Here is a 22,256-nt window from a genome sequence, read left to right on the forward strand (position 1 = left end):
CGCCAGGGGGTCTTCCCAACCTAGGGACTGAACCCATGTTTCTTAAGTCTCCTGCATTGGCAAGTGGTTCTATACCACTAGCACCACCTGGGAAGCCCCTATTCTATACCAAGAGTAGTTTTTTCCAGTGAGGAAAAACAATCTAGCATACTGCTGTTTTCTTTCGCTTGATTCTGTTTAATTATTTACCTGCCTAGTCACACATTTAAAATAAACTTAAATAGACTCTGCAAGAAAAGAAGGGCTATAAGTATTGGTTTATTTGGTACACATATTCAGCTAGGCACTCAAAAAAACTAAAACCGAGGGCAGACCAAGGTTGAATGCTTATGTGGAATGTAAAAAATGTAAGACTATATGGCTGTCCTTAATCCATTTAGTATGCATTTATTGAGTACTTACTACATGTTGGACGTTTCGGTATGACCTAGGCATTCCTGTTCACAAAGCAAATCAGTGAACATAGAAGCACCTTGGTTTCAGGAAGAAAGATGGACTACATATAGTATACATAAGTAAATGGATTATATATTTCATTAAAGAGTAGTTAAATGATACGGGAAGAAGAAAACAGGTAAGAAGGACAAGGTTGCAACTTTAAGAACGGTGATGTTCTAGAAGTCAAGTGAGAAAAGTACATTTAGGAAAAGGAAATGAAGACCATGTCGATGTGCTGACAGGTCAAGGAACACACAGACTGAGTGCTTAGCAGTGCTCAGCAACATGAGGGTCATGGGTGAGACTGCAAAGAGCACTGGAGGGCATGGGCGGCAGAGAAAGGGAAAGGACTGTAAGCTGCTAGTGCAGACAATGTTTTGAAGAACATTGCTCCAAAAGGTGATAATAGATGGTAGAAAGTGAGGGAAATAACAGCACATTTGTAAGCTGAGGTAAAAACTGATTGTGGAAGAGAGGGGAACAATTGTCAGAGGGACACTCTTACATAGGGCTTCCCTGGTGGCTCAGATGGTAAAGAACCTGCCTGCAATGCAGGAGACCCGGGTTCAATCCCTGGGTCGGGAAGATCCTCTGGAGGCTACCCAGATCCTCTGGTGGGTACCCATGGCTGCCCACTCCAGTATTCTTGCCTGGAGAATTCCATGGACAGAGGAGCCTGGTGGGCTACAGTACATGGAGTCCCAAAGACTTGGATACAACTGAGCGATTAACACACACACAAGAGAGGGGAACGATTGTCAGAGTGATATTCTTGAATAGGCAAGTGAGGATGACATCTGGGATATTGTGATTTATAATATGTATTTGGTCTTCATTCTCATTTCTGGCCCACAGCTCCTAAAATCCTAGGAATTTCTAGTGCTGAGGGTGATAAGGAATCTTTGAGAGTGATGAGATCTATTATGATAATGAAGTGACTTTTGGACTCCACTCAAGGATGTGGGCTGGTTGCAGGGAGAACCAACTATGTGATTAGAGGGTTGAAACTTTCAGTCCTATTTCTGCCCCCACCTCAGGAGAGGAGAGGGGAACTGGAGATTGAGTTCAAAGACCAAGGATCAGCGATTTAAGCAGTCATGTCTATGTAATGAAACGTACATAAAAAACCAAAAGCGCGGGTCTAGGGGCCAGGTGGAGGTGCCAGGAGAGGCCATGGAGCTCTGTGCCCTTGCTTCACACCTTGTCCTGTTCAGCTCTTCCATCTACCTATTCCTGAGTTATATTCATTTATTAAAAACCAATAAACTGGGGGTGTTGGGGAACCCTGATTTATAGCCAGTTGGTCAGAAGCATAGATAACAACTTAGACTTTCAACAGGCAACTGAAAGCACACGATGGAAGGCTGGGAGGGGGCCAGACGGAACCATCAACCTGTGGGATCTGACCCCTAATTTGGGTAAAAAGTATCTGAATTGAGTTGAATTCTTGGACATCATCCTACTGGTGTCTGAGGATTACCTGTTAGTCGTAGGGCAAATCCACCCTCCTCATGTTGAAACTGAGTGCTCAGAACATCAAAAGACTATTTTGTACACAAAGGGGTCCAAAATTGGTCACCTTTTCAATATGAGCTTGGGAAGGAAGGCTGAGTAGAAGGAAACCTAGACGCACAGGCGAGAGGCAGGTAGATGTGGTGGTGAAATTTCTTGACACTGCTTTGATTTTCTGTTAACTAGGACTAAAGTCATCAGCAGACAGCCTGGGAAGGAGGTGTTACGGGTTGAAGATAGGAGAATACATGAAATACCTGTCAAGGTATAGAGGACAGTGAATAGATGTTAAGTATTTTACAACAGCCTAGCCTAATGAAAGTTCATGGTCATGAATGGCCAGAAAGTAAGATTAGTCAGCACGCTTGTGTTTCCTACAGCCACATTACTACATACAAAGAATAGCTAGGCTTGGAGTAGGTAGAGAAATGGATTTAGTCATGGCTGCATATGTCAAGCAAGTACAACCAAGAGAAAGGCAAGGGATTTTAGAGTATATGTAAGGGAGTATAAGAGACATGTGTCTAGGTAATATTGCTTTTTTAAAAAATTGTAATTGTGGAGCTTCATAAAGGAAGGGTTAATGGAATCATGGGGCTTTCCTGATGGCTTAGTGGTAAAGAATCTGCTTGCCAAGCAGGAGATGTGGGTTTGATCCCTGGGTGGGGAATATCCCCTGGAGAAGAAAATGGCAACCCACTCCAGTATTCTTGCCTGGGAAATCCCATGAACAGAGGAGCCTAGCAGGTTACAGTCCATGGGGTCGCAAAGAGTTGGACAAGACTTCGGAACTAAACACTTCCATTGAATCACATCATGAAGAACAGATAGATTTTAGATCTGAGCAAAAGGAAACAACACTTTAGGTGGAGAAAAGAGCCCTGACAAGGACTTGCATACTCAGAGAAAAGTGAGTCATTTGATAACGGTGTGAAAGCAGTGGTAGGAGACTGTAAACAAAACCTTCACTATTGCATAAAGCAGGAGTCGGTAAACATTCTCCGTAAGGGGTCAGAGAGCAAACGTCATGCTTTGTAAATCTTGTCGTCTCTGTTTAAACTATCTAAGGCTGACATCATGTGAAAACAGCCATATACAACGCATGAGTGAATGGGTGTATCCAATGCAACTTACTAAAACAGACTGTGGATCTGACCCACTGGCCAGCCTCTGATACTTACGGATTTCATAATCAGTTCCAATTTCAGTAGAGTTGAGAAAGTGATATCTTTAACATCTTAAGTTGTCCTGTTATTAAGTGTACTGGCATTTTTTCAGTAACTTATTTCAAGCTGTTTTCAACTGACACCAATATTATGAAATTTTCAAATAAGAAATTTCTTAAAACACACAGTCTGTGTTCAGCATTAAGGCTAAAAAAATCCAATGTGAACTATGTTATCAAGAGTTACTACTGTGACTTTTAAAAATTACTTCCATTTAAAAACAAGATTTGGTGCACTGGGATGACCCTGAGGGGTGGGATGGGGAGGGAGGTGGGAGGGAGGGTCAGGATGGGGAATACATGTACACCCATCGCTGATTCATGTGAATATATGGCAAAAACCACCACAATATTATAAAGTAATTAGCCTCCATTTAAAATAAATAAATAAATAAATAAATAAAAATGAAAACAAGATTTGAATTTGGCATTTAACTTTCATGACTCCACACAATGTTATTAAGGCCGATGAATCACAACAGTTTATCAAAACAACAAAAATAAACGATTAAGTAAGATTTTTTAGTATTTAAAAAATGCTACTTCATATAAGACCTATAAAATAATATACATATATATTTTAAATAAAACAACATGAAGTTCTTGGAATACTTAAGATAAATTGCTTAACTATACTGAAATGCTTCCAAACAAATCACAGCCATTTAAAATAAATATCGCATTGCCACGGACAAAGGTAGTTATAAAGTTTGGACACCTTAGTTACCATGACAACTCAAAAGGCCTTAACTAGACAGATGGTATTACAGAAAATTAATATAGAAACACCTAAGGTAGTTTATCATCAAAGACAACAATGATGCATGTGTGAGTGTATGCATGTTAGTTGTTCAGTCGTGTCTGACTCTCTGCAACCCCATGGGCTGTAGCCTGCCAGGCACTGCCCATGGAAGTCTCCAGGCAAGAATACTGGAGTGGGTAGCCATTTCCTTCTCCAGACAATGAAGCATACATATATGTAGCTAAGGGACATATACAAATGATGCTCCTACCACTCTTTGATAAGAGTTCTACATAGCAATATGTTCATGTGTGTTTTTTTATCATTTGATGTAAGTGTTGTTGAAAAACGTTTTGGGTAAATGCTTTTGAGAAAGGCTAACTCTAGGGCAGGTATAAGTAGACAGCTTCTGCAGAGCAGCACAACTTTAATACTTAACCTACTGTCCAGAAATGGTCAATAAGATCTATTCCTCTAGCTTAGTTTCCAAAAGCACTTTGTTCCAAAAACTGGTGAAGATGAAACCATAGTACAGAAGGACATCAGTATTTGAGAAAGAGGATAAAGAACATTCTTCCTACCAGACCTCAGAAAATTTAAAATTCAATAAATGTCTGTGAAATAATAATGTGAAAATACATTCTAGGAAAATTAAAAAAAAAGTTATCAAAGAAAAAGAAAAATACGGGATATAAGAAATTATGGAGCACAACACATGTAATATTCACACTTGGGTATAACTAACAGTCACATTTTTTTTAAGTTTTTTTTTTATAAATCTCATTCATTCATGTAATTTTGCAAAAAATGTGAGATTCTTGTGGTTAGAAACCTTATTTATCTTGTTCATTACTGTACTCCAAAACAAAAAAGCATACCAGGTACATAACGAGCACATATTACATGTTTGTTGATTTTATTTTTCACTTATTTACAATTACACTGCCCCCATATACACACACACACACATACATACACATGCACACACACTCTTAGAACTATCAGACTATTACCTGCACTTGCTTCCCTATCCAGCAGGTGTCCCAGTCGGCCACTGTAATACTATACTAAGGAGAATCTAAATCTTCCTCCACTAAGTTTTCTCTACATTTCACCTTTCTGATACTTTTATTTTGCCAGTATCCAATTCCAAACTACACAGTATTGTTGGAAAAAATGTTCCCTTATAATTTTTTGAGATGCAATCTTTAATGGGTGTTCTCTACATCTTGCTAATGATTTTGGGTTCTTTCTGACATTTCCCACTGTACTTTTAAAATCAATTTTACTGATATAATTTCAAGGTGATAAAACATACCCATTTTAGGTATATGATATGCAGAGTTTTGACAACTGTATCAGTTCAGTTCAGTTCAGTCGCCCAGCCTTGTCTGACTCTTTGCGACCCCATGAATCGCAGCACACCAGGCCTCCCTGTCCATCACCAACTCCCGGAGTTTATTCAAACTCATGTCCATTGAGTCAGTGATGCCATCCAGCCATCTCATCCTCTATCGCCCCCTTCTCCTCCTGCCCCCAATCCCTCCCAGCATCAGGGTCTTCTCCAATGAGTCAACTCTTCACACGAGGTGGCCAAAGTATTGGAGTTTCAGCTTCAGCATCACTCCTTCCAATGAACACCCAGGACTGATCTCCTTTAGGATGGACTGGTTGGATCTCCTTGCAGTCCAAGGGACTCTCAAGAGTCTTCTCCAACACCACAGTTCAAAAGCATCAATTTTTCAGCACTCAGCTTTCTCCACAGTGCAACTCGCACATCCATACATGACCACTGGAAAAACCATAGCCTTGACCAGACGGACCTTTGTTGGCAAAGTAATGTCTCTGCTTTTTAATATGCTATCTAGGTTGAGAAACCTGTATGCAGGTCAGGAAGCAACAGTTAGAACTGGACATAGAACAACAGACTGGTTCCAAATCGGAAAAGGAGTACGTCAAGGCTGTATATTGTCACCCTGCTTATTTATATTCTATGCAGAGTACCTCATGAGAAATGCTGGGCTGGAAGAAGCACAAGCTAGAATCAAGATTGCCGGGAGAAATATTAATAACCTCAGATATGCAGATGATACCACCCTTATGGCAGAGAGTGAAGAGAACTAAAAAGCCTCTTGATGAAAGTGAAAGAGGAGAGTGAAAAAGTTGGCTTAAAGCTTAACACTCAGAAAACTAAGATCATGTCATCTGGTCCCATCACCTCATGGGAAATAGATGGGGAGACAGTGGAAACAGTGTCAGACTTTATTTTTTGGGGCTCCAAAATCACTGTGGATGGTGACTGTAGCCATGAAATTAAAAGATGCTTACTCCTTGGAAGGAAAGTTATGACCAACTTTTCCAGATAGCAGCGTGGAAGGAAAATCACAGATAGATTCCATGTGGTAAATATTATGAGAAAAGAAGAGGAAAACTCATGCTAAGACTATTACTTTATTTGGTGAATAGGCAGCACATTCATGATGATTAATTGCAGAAATCAAAAGTTCAATACAGAAAAAAGAATCCTGGATATATAATAATTTTCAAGCTTAAAAATAAAATAAAGTAAAATGAGGTAAAGAAAACCAAAGCAAACTAAAAGGTTATGGTAAGCATAAGAGGAGAAAATTAAACAAAGAAATCACAATAAGAAGTTCACATATAAAAAGTAATGTAGGAGTAGTAAATCTAAATATACAAGTACATTCACCCATACCTGAAAAGGTGTGATTAAAAACTACATTTGATTACTAAAAGACACTTAAAAGACACTTGGACTGGGTTTTAAAAATGAGAGGCAGAAAGATAACAGATAATGTTTTTTTAATACGGTACCTGTAAAAAATGTAACATAAATGAAATGTTACAAAAAGCTTGAAAATAAAAGTACAAGAAAAGATATGCTAAGCAAATATGAGTATAGTAATAATAATACCATAAAATTAGAATTCAAGACAGAAATTCAATTAGAATTCTAAGCAATAGAAAGATAATGGATATGGATGAAAGTTACAATCTGTAAGAGGATATAATAACCATGAAGCTTTATGCTTCTAAGACTATAGTTTCAAATATATAACAATATAGCTTCAAATTATATAAAGGAAAATCTAATAGAAAAACAAGGAGTTATTTAAAAATCTTAAACTCTGCTAGAAATATAAACATAAAAATGAGTAGGGCTGTGGTTTGGGTATGCAAGTTAGCTAATTCTCAAAACACCACCACCACCACCATCATCATCTTGTAGTATTTGCCAGTTTCTGTTATGAAAGTACCTCACCATACTTCAAGTCATAGTGTTTTAATAACTGGTTCATAAAATTTCTGCATATTTAACCATTGCCTCTCACAAACCAATTAGAGCTGGCTCTAGCACACCACTGCCTGTGGTAAATTTTAAAATACAATGAACAATGTTTTATGTAGTGTATATGTATATTAGATTAACTATAGATAGATGAAACATTCTACCTCATAGACATAGCACATAAAAAATAAACACATGGGACATCCCTAAGAGGCTGTTTATGACATATGCCTAAAGCATCAAAGCACTAAACCTAATGTCTCAAAAAAAATTACATGAAAATCTGAAATCAGATTCTATATGCCTGCTATAATCACAAATCAATAATATCAGTAATATTTGATGATTGAATTGAATAATATTGAATTAAAATAATATCAATATTGTAGAATTAAAAAGCAGTAAAAAATAGAAAATAAAAAAATTATACACTTGAGAATGTAAATTACCCTTTTAAATAGAGCTGGTATAAAAGAAAATCAATTTGAAAATTACACATCATTAAAAAAACATTATGGCAAAAGCATAACATATAGAATTTTATAGACTCTCACAGAAAATAATTAGATTGAAATACTTTATTATTTAGTATTATATATATAGTATATAGTATATATATATATCAATATATAGTATTATATTGAAATATTTATTATTATAATCTCAAGAATCTATAAAATAATTTTAAGAGGAGAATTAAGTGTTACTAAAGATAAAAAGAGTAATAAAGTAGAAAAAGTTAATTAGTATAACTAAGAGACGTATTTTTGAAAAATAAATCCGATCAAAACTATAAAGCAAAATGTCAGATTATATATATATGTATTAAAACACAAAAAGGCCATTAGTAGTATAATTTTTGTAAATTATATGTTCATGCAAATCTATTTGAACACTGACTTTCTAGAAAATTATCAAAATGGACTCATGAAAATAAGGAAAACCTAATTAAAGATTAGTCAAAATATATGTAATAAAAGGGGCTTCCTGGTGGCTCAGATGGTAAGGAATCTACCTGCAATGCAGGAGATCTGGGTTCAATCTCTAGCTTGGGAAGATCCCCTTAAGAAGGAAATGGCAACCCCAGCATTCTTGCCTGCAGAATCCAATTGACAGAGGAGCCTGGTGGGCTACAGTCAATGGGATTACAGAGTTGGACATTACTGAGCGACTAACACAGACATGTAATAAAAGACTCTGAATTCTTTATGAAGGTTTTTACCAAAAATTCATGAAATTTACAAATCCTTATGGTAATTACAGTATTATTCTAATTTATGGGCACCAAAATCTAACATCAAAACTATGTAATGATAACCCAGAAAAGAAAATCATATAGCAATCTCTTATAGGAACAGATACTAATTTCCAAAATATTAAATTTTACTAAGTAGAGTGTTAACAGAATAAAATTAAATAACTTTGTTCTTAAAAAGATGGTCAGCATCAGGAAGTTTACTTGTGTGTATGCATGCGTGCTAAGTTGCTTCAGTCATGTCTGACTTTTTGCAACCCTCTGGACTGTTGCCAGCCTGGCTCCTCTCTGTGGGATTCTCCAGGTAAGAATACTTGAATGGGTTGCCATGCCCTCCTCCAGTGTATCCACCCGACCCGGGGATTGAACCTGTGTCTCTTATGTTTCCTGAGTTGGCAGACGGATTCTTGACCATGGGTTCTTTCCCAGGGTGCCACCTGGGAAGCCCTTAGTTGTGTATTTACTATATTAACAGATAAAAAGAGAAAAGTCATATGGTTGCCTTTGTAGATGGAAAAAACAATTTGACAAAATTCAGCACAAAATCTTTAAAATGTCAAAATAAGATCCAACTGAAAAACAGTGTCTAATACGAACCTGTAAGATTCCTATCTGGGGTCATTTTCAAAGTACAGGCACTGAATAAGGAGACACATATTCAGGGCTGCCAGTCAACACTGACGTGCTCACAACTATATGGGTTTGAATCCTCTCATTTACTCTCTAGGTGACTTCAAGACATGCCTTAGTTCTTTTTTTTCCTCCCAAAATCATCAAAATGGAAATGATCATAGAACAAACCTCTTATGATCATTGTGAAGATTACTGTGAAGATTAAAGTTTATATTGTGCACAGGCATAGGAAGGACTCACAACATCATCTATGAACATTACATTGGCATCTCATCAACAACCTTTGAGAAAAATATGGCAGGCACCATTATTACCAGTCTCACTTCACAGAGGAAGGGAGTAAAACTCAGAGAAGTTAAAACTCAGAGAAGTTAAGCCCAACATTACACATGGTAAGCAGAAACATAACTGGAGTTTATTCCTGGTTCCTTCATTCACTCACACATTCATCAAAAATATATTAAGCCCCTACTATGTGTCAGTCATTATTCTAAGGACACAGCACTGAAAAAAGAAAAGAAAAGAAATAACCCAGGAAATCAGGAATTAAAGTTAAAGGAGCAATTATAAAGTATGACTGACAAAACAAAATTACCATGGAAAACAATAAATACAGTACTTGTGAAGTTAACCTCTATTTTACAAAAGATGGACAAGAAAGGCCTCACTAATAAGGTGACATTAAATTGAAGCAAAGTTCTAAAGGAAGAGAGTGAGTCAGTGTCTGAAGAAACAGTTTTCCAGGCAGAAGTAACAAGAGACCCTTATACGGCAAAAGCTTGCTGGGAAAGGCAAGGAGGCTCTATTTTTAATTCTTTTGACCTTGCTGCATGGCGTGTGGGATTTTAATTCCCAGACCAGGGCTCGAACCTGTACCCCTACCCCCCTGCAGTGGGAGCATGGAGTCTTAACCACTGGACCACCAGGGAAGTCCCAAAGAGGCTCTAATTCAGCCAGAAATTCAGGAGGTCAGGTGAGACGAGAGTAGGGGGCATTGGCAAGAGGTATGGACTTGGGGAAGGACTTGAGCTTTCATTGGAAAATCCATTTGAAACATATTGAGCACAAGAAGGATGTAAACTGGTTTAGATTTTTAAAGCTACACTCTGGCTACCGTATTGAGAAAGAATCTGGGCAAGCACAGGCTTGGGGAAATGTTTGGAATATTGCTACAGTAATCCAAGATAACAGTAATGGAGAGAGAGAATATATAGTTGGAAGATACAGGACTATCTGCTGAATTGGATGTTCGGTATAAAAGAAAGAGAAGTGTCAAGGATGACATCAAAGATTTGGGCCTGAAATGGCCAGAGCCAGTTTACTGTTTATTAAACTTAGGGAGACGGGGAGAGATGATCTAAGAGAAAACTCAGGAGTTCAGTTTTGAAAAGATTAAGTTTCACAACTGTTAAGTATCCAGTTTTATCAAGATGTTAGGAAGAGAGCGAGAGCTGGATTTCAGGACAAAGACCACAAAAAGAATAATGGGAATGTTGGTAATATACTAAATAAGCTATAAGGTATGTGTTAGTCACTCAGTCATGTCTGACTCTTTGCAGCTCCAAAGACTGCAGCCTGCATGGCTTCTCTGCTGTGGGCTCTCCCAGGGAAGAATACCAGAGTGGGTTGCCATTCCCGTCTTCAGGGGATCTTTCCGACCCAGGGATAGAACCCAGGCCTCCTGCATTGCAGGCAGACTCTTTAAATAAGTAAATATAAAGGGAACCAGAGAGCTGTTGTCTTCACGCTCCAGTGCGGTTCACCAGACATTTACTGAGCATTCTCTGTGCTTGGCACTAGGGTTACAAAGGTGAAAAACCACAGTCCCTGTCGGTGAAGAAATTACAGAAAGCAAACATACTTTCCTTGTTGTTGTTTAGTCACGAAGTCATGCCTGACTCTTTTGCAACCCCACGAACTGTAGCCCGCCAGGCTCCTCTGTCCATGGGATTCTCCAGGCAAGAATACTGAAGTGGGTTGCCATTTCCTTCTCCAGGCGATCTTCCTGACCTAGGGGTCAAAATCATATCTTTTGCATTGGCAAGGAGATTCTTTACCGCTGAGCCATTAAGGAAGCCCAATACTGTAAATGCTAAACCAGCTTGGATATCACAGGTCTGTAGGTAGAGAAAGCATCCTAGTGGAAATGACAAAAATTGATTACCTTAAAGGGTGATTAAAGTTAGCCTATTAAAGTTAGTCAAAGTTTCCTCTGCTTGGAAAGCAGAGGAAAATAATGGGGGAAGGCATGGAGGCAAGAAATATTATGAAGCATTCAGGTAAACTCCAAGCACTTCAATGTTACCAGTACATCAAGTTGGAGAAAGGGAGTAAAAGTGGTATAAGTGAAAGTGGCTCAGTTGACTCTTTGAGCCCCCACGGAATTCTCCAGGCCAGAATACTGGAGTGGGTAGCCTTTCCCTTCTCCAGGGGATCTTCCCAATCCAGAGATCAGACCCAGGCCTCCCTGTTGCAGGCAGATTCTTAACCAGCTGGGCCACAAGGGAAGCCCAAAAGTGGTATGAAAGTGGTATGATCAATGATAAATGAGTTGTCATAGAAAACCTTGCTTGATAGAACTTGCTGTTCACTGTGTTCAGAAGTGCAAGGCACAATCAAAATTTACATTTCATTTAGATATCTTGACCACCCTGAAGACAGTATATTTAAAGGAAGAAAGACTGAAGGTAGCAAAACAAATCAAACATAATTACAGTACATAGTTCATGTACTATAGTACACAGTTCATGTTTGAAGAAGTAGTAATAGGAATTCCAAAGTAGTAACAGTGTTACTTATTGGAGTAACATTTCCCAGAAAAATTGGCAGGTTGCATTGACTGCCAGGTATGTGGAGGGAAAAAGTGGAAAGAGGCTAGAATGACTCAGTGGTTTGGGGTTTGGAATGTCAGAGTAGTAGGGCTGCTAATTGAGACTGGAAATAAGACAGGGTTGGCTGGAGGGGAAGATGATTCACTCAGTGGTGAAGTCTGGGAGGGTGGAGGGATAGCAAAGATGATGGTTTGGCAGACAGATTAATATGCAAATTAGAATCTTAAGACACGGCAGGGATGAAGATATAACGCATGGGCTTAAAACCATGAGTTCAGATCAAGCAAGGAGAGCATATAAAGAGAAAACTGCAGTGAGAAATGGGAAAAATAATCATTAAACTTTCTTCAGATAATAGCTTTGATGAAAGGCTTCTAATTGCTTGGGGTTATTGGTCACACCTAACATGATCATGGGAGAATGGAAACAGTGACAGACTTTATTCACTTGGGTTCCAAAATCACTGCAGATGGTGACTGCAGCCGTGAAATTAAAAGGCGCTTTCTCCTTGGAAGAAAAGCTATGACCAACTTAGACAGAATATATATATATATATATATATATATATATATATATATATATATATATATAAATAAATAAAAAGCAGAGACATTACTTTGCAAACAAAGATCCATATAGTCAAAGCTCTGGTTTTTCCAGTAGTCATATATGGATGTGAGAGTTGGACCATAAAGAAGGTTGAGTGCCAAAGAACTGATGACTCTTGAGAGTCCCTTGGACTGCAAGGAGATTCAACAAGTCAATCCTACAGGAAATCAATCCTGAATATTCATTGGAAGGACTGATGCTGAAGCTGAAGCTCCAATACTTTGGCCACCTCATGCAAAGAGCTGACTCATTAGAAAATATCCTGATGCTGGGAAAGATTGAAGGCAGGAGGAGAAGGGGATGACAGAGGATAAAATGGTTGGATGGCATCACCAACTCAATGGACATGAGTTTGAGCAAGCTCCGGGAGATGGTGATGGACAGGGAAGCCTGGTGTGCTGTAGTCCATGGGATCGCAAAGAATAGGACATGACTGAGTGACTAAACAACCACCACAACATGATCCTGGGCTTTCCTGGTGGCTCAGTGGTAAAAAACTCCCCTGCTAATGCAGAAGATGTAGGTCCAGTCTCTGGGTAGAGAAGATACCCTGGAGGAGGAAATGGCAACCCACTCAGTATTCTTATCTGAGAAATTCCATGGACAGAGGAGGCTTGCAGGCTAGTCCATGGGGTCACAAAAGAGTTGGATGCAACTTAGCAACTGAACAACAAAAACATGATCAGACAGCCAGCAATTACAGCTCTCCTGTGGACTCAGCACAATTTGTTTGAATGTAAAAAGCACAATTTTTCAATTCAAACATTTCTGAAATAGGGTCCCATCTTATAAATGATCTCTAATCTCATCTCTAGAAAAGCTGACAGTAAAAAGATAGGTGCTTCTTAAAAAAAAAAAAAAAAAAAGATAGGTGCTTCTTAAAGAAAATGACGGCTCCTCAAGGCAGGTTCTCTGGGAAGGAGACTCTGAAACAGATTTACGTGCAGGATGTATATTGAGAAGTGTCTTTGGGATCGCTCCCTATGGGGTAGGGAAGGAGAAATAAAGCCCAGTAAGGCCCTGTCTCTCTCTGGGCTCTGTGGAGCACTGAAGCTGGCCCTTGATGTTGTTGAACTTGCAGAAAACGGGGCTTTTGTAACACTCCCCTCTCTGCAAAGAACACTGGGTGCACAATGCCCCGGGAGTGGCTGTGACCTGGGCAACGAGAGGTTCTCCCAGAGAGGACTATCCAGCAAGGGGCACTCCCAACCATCGGAACAGCAAAATCATCATTCCTTAAGGAAAATACAGCCACAGCACGGCATCCGCTGCAGATGATTCTTTTTTTTTTTATCATTTTTTTTTTTAATTTTTTTATTAGTTGGAGGCTAATTACTTCACAACATTTCAGTGGGTTTTGTCATACATTGATATGAATCAGCCATAGATTTACACTTATTCCCATCCCGATCCCCCCTCCCACCTCCCTCTCCACCCGATTCCTCTGGGTCTTCCCAGTGCACCAGGCCCGAGCACTTGTCTCATGCATCCCACCTGGGCTGGTGATCTGTTTCACCATAGATAGTATACATGCTGTTCTTTTGAAACATCCCACCCTCACCTTCTCCCACAGAGTTCAAAAGTCTGTTCTGTATTTCTGTGTCTCTTTTTCTGTTTTGCATATAGGGTTATCGTTACCATCTTTCTAAATTCCATATATATGTGTTAGTATGCTGTAATGTTCTTTATCTTTCTGGCTTACTTCACTCTGTATAAGGGGCTCCAGTTTCATCCATCTCATTAGAACTGATTCAAATGAATTCTTTTTAACGGCTGAGTAATATTCCATGGTGTATATGTACCACAGCTTCCTTATCCATTCATCTGCTGATGGGCATCTAGGTTGCTTCCATGTCCTGGCTATTATAAACAGTGCTGCGATGAACATTGGGGTGCACGTGTCTCTTTCAGATCTGGTTTCATCAGTGTGTATGCCCAGAAGTGGTATTGCTGGGTCATATGGCAGTTCTATTTCCAGTTTTTTAAGGAATCTCCACACTGTTTTCCATAGCGGCTGTACTAGTTTTGCATTCCCACCAACAGTGTAAGAGGGTTCCCTTTTCTCCACACCCTCTCCAGCATTTATTGCTTGTAGACTTTTGGATAGCAGCCATCCTGACTGGCGTGTAATGGTACCTCATTGTGGTTTTGATTTGCATTTCTCTGATAATGAGTGATGTTGAGCATCTTTTCATGTGTTTGTAGCCATCTGTATGTCTTCTTTGGAGAAATGTCTGTTTAGTTCTTTGGCCCATTTTTTGATTGGGTCATTTATTTTTCTGGAATTGAGCTGCAGGAGTTGCTTGTATATTTTTGAGATTAATCCTTTGTCTGTTTCTTCATTTGCTATTATTTCTCCCAATCTGAGGGCTGTCTTTTCACCTTACTTATAGTTTCCTTTGTAGTGCAAAGCTTTTAAGTTTCATTAGGTCCCATTTGTTTAGTTTTGCTTTTATTTCCAATATTCTGGGAGGTGGGTCATAGAGGATCTTGCTGTGATTTATGTCGGAGAGTGTTTTGCCTATGTTCTCCTCTAGGAGTTTTATAGTTTCTGGTCTTACATTTAGATCTTTAATCCATTTTTGAGTTTATTTTTGTGTATGGTGTTAGAAAGTGTTCTAGTTTCATTCTTTTACAAGTGGTTGACCAGTTTTCCCAGCACCACTTGTTAAAGAGGTTGTCTTTTTTCCATTGTATATCCTTGCCTCCTTTGTCAAAGATAAGGTGTCCATAGGTTCGTGGATTTATCTCTGGGCTTTCTATTCTGTTCCATTGATCTATATTTCTGTCTTTGTGCCAGTACCACACTGTCTTGATGACTGTGGCTTTGTAGTAGAGTCTGAAGTCAGGCAGGTTGATTCCTCCAGTTCCATTCTTCTTTCTCAAGATTACTTTGGCTATTCGAGGTTTTTTGTATTTCCATACAAATTGTGAAATTCTTTGGTCTAGTTCTGTGAAAAATACCGTTGGTAGCTTGATAGGGATTGCATTGAATCTATAGATTGCTTTGGGTAGAATAGCCATTTTGACAATATTGATTCTTCCAATCCATGAACACGGTATGTTTCTCCATCTGTTTGTGTCCTCTTTGATTTCTTTCATCAGTGTTTTATAGTTTTCTATGTATAGGTCTTTTGTTTCTTTAGGTAGATATACTCCTAAGTATTTTATTCTTTTTGTTGCAATGGTGAATGGTATTGTTTCCTTAATTTCTCTTTCAAACTCATTCTATGAGGCCACCATCACCCTAATTCCAAAACCGGACAAAGATGCCACAAAAAAAGAAAAACTACAGGCCAATATCACTGATGAACATAGATGCAAAAATCCTTAACAAAATTCTAGCAAACAGAATCCAACAACATATTAAAAAAATCATACACCACGACCAAGTGGGCTTTATCCCAGGAATGCAAGGATTCTTCAATATCCGCAAATCAATCAATGTAATACACCACATTAACAAATTGAAAGATAAAAACCATATGATTATCTCAATAGATGCAGAGAAAGCCTTTGACAAAATTCAACACTCATTTATGATTAAAACTCTCCAAAAAGCAGGAATAGAAGGAACATACCTCAACATAATAAAAGCTATATATGACAAACCCACAGCAAGCATCACCCTCAATGGTGAAAAATTGAAAGCATTTCCCCTGAAATCAGGAACAAGACAAGGGTGCCCACTCTCACCACTACTATTCAACATAGTGTTGGAAATTTTGGCCACAGCAATCAGAGCAGAAAAAGAAGTAAAAGGAATCCAGATAGGAAAAGAAGAAGTGAAACTCTCACTGTTTGCAGATGACATGATCCTCTACATAGAAAACCCTAAAGACTCTACGAGAAAATTACTAGAACTAATCAATGAATATAGTAAAGTTGCAGGATATAAAATTAACACACAGAAATCCCTTGCATTCCTATATACTAACAGATGATTCTTAAGAATGAAGGAAATACAGCACTTTTATCTCCATGTGATTTGATCTTAATATGATAGTGACGTTTTAAACATAAATGTTCCTTGGAACAAGCCATTTTAAAATCTGTTTTAGTAAAAGGTTAGGTCACCTGGAATCCCACCCTGTTTGGCATAAAGTGGAGAAAGAGAATTACTCTGGAAAATTTAAAGTAATACATAAGATTTTAAAAAGACATTCATTGTAAAATTCCCAGAGACTGACTGAAACATTATTTGGGACAAAAGACTAAATAATAATGGCTAAGTTCTAACTTTCTGAGCACTTAGAAGGAGGTAGATTTATCATGTAATTAGCAGCTCTGAAGTTCAATGCTCCTATCTTACACAGCAGGGAAGGAACAGCCCCAGCCCTGTAGCAGAGGCATGGAGGGTGACCCCAGCCTTGAGTCACATTCTACCTCCTAGTCGTCATCTCAGGTTAACAGCAGGTCCTATCAGCAGGCAGGCTGCCAGCACGCCCCTCAATCTACCTTGACTCCAACGACAACCTAACCCCAGCAGAACTCATGGGGAATCCAAACCTTATCCATGACTCTCAAGGACCCGAATACCAAATGTGGTGCCTTGGTTTCTCAGGGCTTTCAGCTTCTTTATATAGATATCCTATTTGTGTATATGCGTGCTAAGCTCCTTCAGTCATGTCTGACTCTTTTCTACCCTAAGGACTGTAGTCTGCCAGGCTCCTCTGTCCTTGGGATTCTCCAGGGAAGAATATTGAAGTGCATTGCCATGCCCTCCTCCAGGGGATCTTCCAGACCCAGGGATCAAACCCATGTCTCTCATGTCTCCTGCACTAGCAGGAGAGTTCTTTACCACTAGTGCCATCTAGGAAACCCAGATACTCTATTTATATATGTGCTAATGAAGCAACAGTTAGAACTGGACATGGAACAACAGACTGGTTCCAAACCGGGAAAGGAGTACATCAAGGCTGTATATTGTCACCCTGCTTATTTAACTTATATTCAGAGTACATCATGAGAAACACTGGGCTGGATGAAGCACAAGCTGGAATCAAGATTGCTGGGAGAAATATCAATAACCTCAGATATGCAGATGACACCACCCTTATGGCAGAAAGCGAAGAACTAAAGAGTCTCTTGATGAAAGTGAAAGAGCAGAGTGAAAAAGCTGGCTTAAAACTCAACATTTAGAAAATGAAGATCACGGCATCTGGTCCCATCACTTCATGGCAAATAGATGGGAAAACAGTGGAAACAGTGACAGACTTTATTATTTTGGGGGCTCTAAAATCACTGCAGATGGTGACTGCAGCCATGAAATTAAAAGACACTTGCTCCTTGGAAGAAAAGTTATGACCAACCTAGACAGCATATTAAAAAGCAGAGACATTACTTGACCAACAAAAGTCCATCTAGTCAAAGCGATGGTTTTTCCAGAGTCATATATGGATATGAGAGTCTGACTATAAAGAAAGCTGAGTGCTGAAGAATTGATGCTTTTGAACTATAGTGTTGGAGATGACTCTTGAGAATCCCCTGGACTGCAAGGAGATCCAACCAGTACATCCTAAAGGAAATCAGTCCTGAATATTCATTGGAAGGACTGATGCTGAAGCTGAAACTCCAATACTTTCGCCACCTGATGTGAAGAACTAACTCATTGGTAAAGACCCTGATGCTGGGGAAGATTGAAGGCAGGAGGAGAAGGGGACGACAGAGAATGAGATGGTTGGATAGCATCACCGACTCAATGCACATGAGTTTGAGTAAACTCCGGGAGTTGGTGACGGCCAAGGAAGCCTGGCGTGCTGCAGTCCATGGGGTCACAAAGAGTCAGACAAGACTGAGCGACTGAACTGAACTATTGAGTTTTTCCCCTCTTCTCACAGTTGAACCTTCCCACAAGGGTGGGGATGAGGAGTCAAGAGGAGCAGTGAGGAAGTGCCCAGGCTGGACCCACCGGAGAGGCACTGGCTGTCTGAAATCAGGCCAAGTGAAACCCAAAATCTGAACTTCACTGAGCCTTACCTCCAAACAAGAGGGACTGCCTGAGTATGAAGCCTTGGAGGAGGTTAAAAATGCACGACTTCTGGTAATGCATTCTGAAGGTAAAGGAATACTTCCTCAACCATTGACCAAAAAGAAAAAGAAAAAAAAAAATTCAATCTACTCTGCCAGAGAAAAGAATAACTTTTCCTTCTATTCTCTCTATAGACAACATTAAGAATCATTATCACATGAAAGAGGAAATCTGAGTGTATGCAGACAGAAACCCAGCTTAGAGTATTGTTGTTCTTCCAAGGTTTCTGTTCTTTAGTTGGGTGCTTGTTTTATACAAATTGAAAACATGAGCTCTTTAATCTTTTTTTTTTTTTTCAAATGATCAATGACACCTTTAACATCTTAAAAGCTATGCACTCTCTCTTCAAAAAAATGAATATAAACACATATCCAAAAATTTGGATGAAATCATCTGAAGCTAAAACATTAAATCCTCTAGAGGTTTCAGAATACCTTTTTTCTAGATTGTTGGCTCTGCAAAGTGATTTTTTTTAAATGCATATACATAACACATACATAAAACACATTTGTTTATCTCCTACAGTGCCTAAAGTTGCAGTTAACACGATGGAAGTTTAATAAATGTTCACTGATTTCAATTACCCAAGAGCTAAACAGCCAACAGAAGACACAGACCATCCTTGTAATTCTTTGCCTGGTCATGTCTGACACTATTTCACAATTTCCTTTTTTAAAAAAAGACATAATTGTTGTGGGTTCAGGTTTAGAGCAGAAGTAAAATAAACATTAAACTACAAACTCAGTATAACTACTTGGATATAACTCTACATGCAATAAAAATTCATGTTTAGGTGAGGAGAGTACCTGTAGCATAGGCAGTACTCAACAAGTATTTGTGGATTGTGAATACATGAATAAATGAATAATAAATAAGACAGGATAAAGGCTGCTGCAAATGGAGGTTTTTGGATGGGGGGGCAATTGAGGTTAGTACTGAAGAGTGAATATAATTTAAATAGGAAGAAGGCTATTCTAGCTAATATAGACCCAGCATAAATTATACCATCCAAGGATGAGAAAACTTAAGAGGAGTCACCAACTGGTAAGTGATGAAGGAAGGCAAAGGAAATACATTTGAATAGGTGAACTGGAATGAGACTGGATATGACCTTCCAAGTCGCGGTGAAGAATCAGATATTTGTTCTGGACAACAGAATACAACTTCAGATTCTTAGACAGTGAAGTTACCTAACAATTATACTTTACAAGAATTAGTAATGAAATCCATAACTGAAGAGAAAAAAAATCATCATTTTTTAACATCAGCTAGTATGATACTCAACCAAGTGTTTACTTATTAGACAAACTATTACCTTAATCTGAGTGATAGCTCTTCTACTTTAAAAAAATTAGCTTTCGTTTCCTGGTCATCAACAATCATCCTTTTTTCCAGGAAAAGAGAGACTGTTGATTTGTAGTTGATGGTATGCTGAACTCACATGTTAATTATTATATGGGTAAATAGAGGACTGGGTCATAACTAGTTGAGATCCCAGCATAAAATTTTCCAGCCTCCCCAGCACATATGCCCAATAGGTACTTTCATCTGGGTTGTGACTGTCGTCTCCCGTAATATACATAATATATATATACATCATTAGATTTATCAAGTATTCATGGTGTTTCTGCATTTTGAACCTCCCCCCTCTCCAGCCAAAAACCTCATTCTTCCCTTTCAGCACCACCTTCTCCACTGGCAAACAAATATTATTCCAAAGACTGAAAGTGGAAGTAAAGTTGAGAATGCTGTCCTAATATATTGATAGGATAAAGGTGAGCCATAAGTTGCTAAACAATTTATGCCAGGTTCCTACCCTTTATCTATGACATCACGGCATCTCTCACTATTCCTTAACTGTCCAGGGAACTTCCCAGTGTTGGCTTGCCATTGTGTGTCTATCTATGTGCATGTGTGTATGTGTGTGTATGTGCACGCCATGTGCACACACACACATCTTTCCCATTTCATAGAATCTGATAAAATCTCCGCTTCTATCAACCTTATATACTCTTTGATGTGACTATTTATTATGTAAGTGTACTGTAGCTATGGGGAGCTATATAGCACTGACTTCCTGATGGAAAATTCTAGCTAGTACCCTATACCTTAAATGGTTTTGATCAAAAGTTTGATGGGGAAAAACTTGTAATTAGATAAAATCAAAATTTTTGTGGAATTCATTTATCAATATTTTCCAAGGTTAGACTTGACAGAAAATTCAGATTTCATTAAGCCAAGTTCACCTAGTTGTTAACATTTCTTATGGATCTGAATTTAAGAAGAAAGTATAGAGAAGGAGAGCAAAGCTGGATATTATTATTGTAGTCACCTACATAGAAAGATAATAGTTGAACCTTCTTTATTGTTAACATTAATAAATGTTCAGAAAAAACTCACAATGGACTTCCCTGGTAGCCCACTGGATAAGAACCCACCTGCCAATGCAGGGCACACAGGTTCAGTCCCTGGTTCAGGAAGATTCTATATGCCACGGAGCAAATAAGCCCTTGCCACAACCACTGAGCCTGTGCTCTAGAGCCCACAAGCTGCAACTACCGAGCCCAAGTGCCCAGAGACTGTGTTCCACGAAAGAGAAGCCACAGCAATAAGAAGCCCACGCACCTAAATGAAGAGTAGCCCCTGATCACCACAACTAGAGAAAGCCCACAGAGAGCAACGAAGACCCAGTACAGCCAAAAAGTAAAACTAAAGAAATAAATATAGAAAAGAGAAAACACTCACAGTATATCACAAACTATCCCTGAAGGAAGAAAGTACATTAAAAGAACAAAGCATTGACATTAATAATCTCTGTAGTAGAACATACTGTTCAAATAAATCTAACATATCTTAACGTTGGCTTCCCTGGTGGCTCAGAGGTTAAAGCATCTGCCTGCAATGAGGGAGACCCAGGTTTGATCCCTGGGTCAGGAAGATCCCCTGGAGAAGGAAATGGCAACCCACTTCAGTATTCTTGCCTGGAGAATCCCCTGGATGGAGGAGCCTGGTGGGCTACAGTCCATGGGGTCGCAAAGAGTTGGACATGACTAAGTGACTTCACTTTCTTTCTTTCTTTCTTAATAAAAAAAATTTGGGGACTTCCCTGGTGGTCTGGTGGTTCAGATTCTGTATTTCCACTGCAGGGTGCATGGGTTCTATCCCTGGTGGGGGAACAAAGATTCTGCATTCTAGATGCATGTCCAAAAAAATTTAAGAAGAGTTCGGAACAAAAGTTCAGAAAGCAGCAGTGGAAAAAATTGTTTAAAAAAATTGAACAACTGTATAGAGAAATTAGTCTTCAGCATAAATTACTTCAACATGAGCTGTAAATTTGTGAATTCTATTGAAATACACAATCTGTATGATGCCAAGAGAAAACAGTAATTCTTGGTCTCAGAAACAACAAAATGGATCACTTGATGTCATGGAGTTTCATACAACCAATGGAGATTAAGCTCTGCACTAATGATCTCTTATCAAGCAACTAATGACTTAACTTGAGCTCCTGAAGAGTCTGTGGATTATTATCTGAAAAGAAAGTCCCATAATAGGGTAAAAGGCCATGCAGAGTAATTGCCTTTGGAAAAAAAAAAAAAAAGCTTTCTCAGTTTCCAACAGAAATACATAAAACATAAATTATACGGGAATGAAAAATATGTTAAAAATC

At 38.7% G+C, this 22,256-nt stretch overlaps 1 protein-coding gene across 10 annotated transcripts in view; it reads right to left on the reverse strand.

Moving 5' to 3' along the window:
• The window catches only part of IL15 (interleukin 15), a 93,891-nt gene that overhangs the window by 20,872 nt on the left and 50,763 nt on the right, over nucleotides 1–22,256 (reverse strand). The window contains exon 1 of one of the 10 annotated variants that reach the window (XM_043485710.1): nucleotides 18,535–18,557. The exons of the other annotated variants lie outside the window; for them this stretch is intronic. The gene's annotated coding sequence lies outside the window, so the exon portion shown is untranslated. Of the gene's footprint in view, nucleotides 1–18,534; nucleotides 18,558–22,256 lie in introns of those variants that run through there. 10 annotated transcript variants of the gene reach the window in all.

This window comes from Cervus canadensis, chromosome 1 (genome assembly GCF_019320065.1).
Source record: "Cervus canadensis isolate Bull #8, Minnesota chromosome 1, ASM1932006v1, whole genome shotgun sequence".
Taxonomy (NCBI): domain Eukaryota; kingdom Metazoa; phylum Chordata; class Mammalia; order Artiodactyla; family Cervidae; genus Cervus; species Cervus canadensis.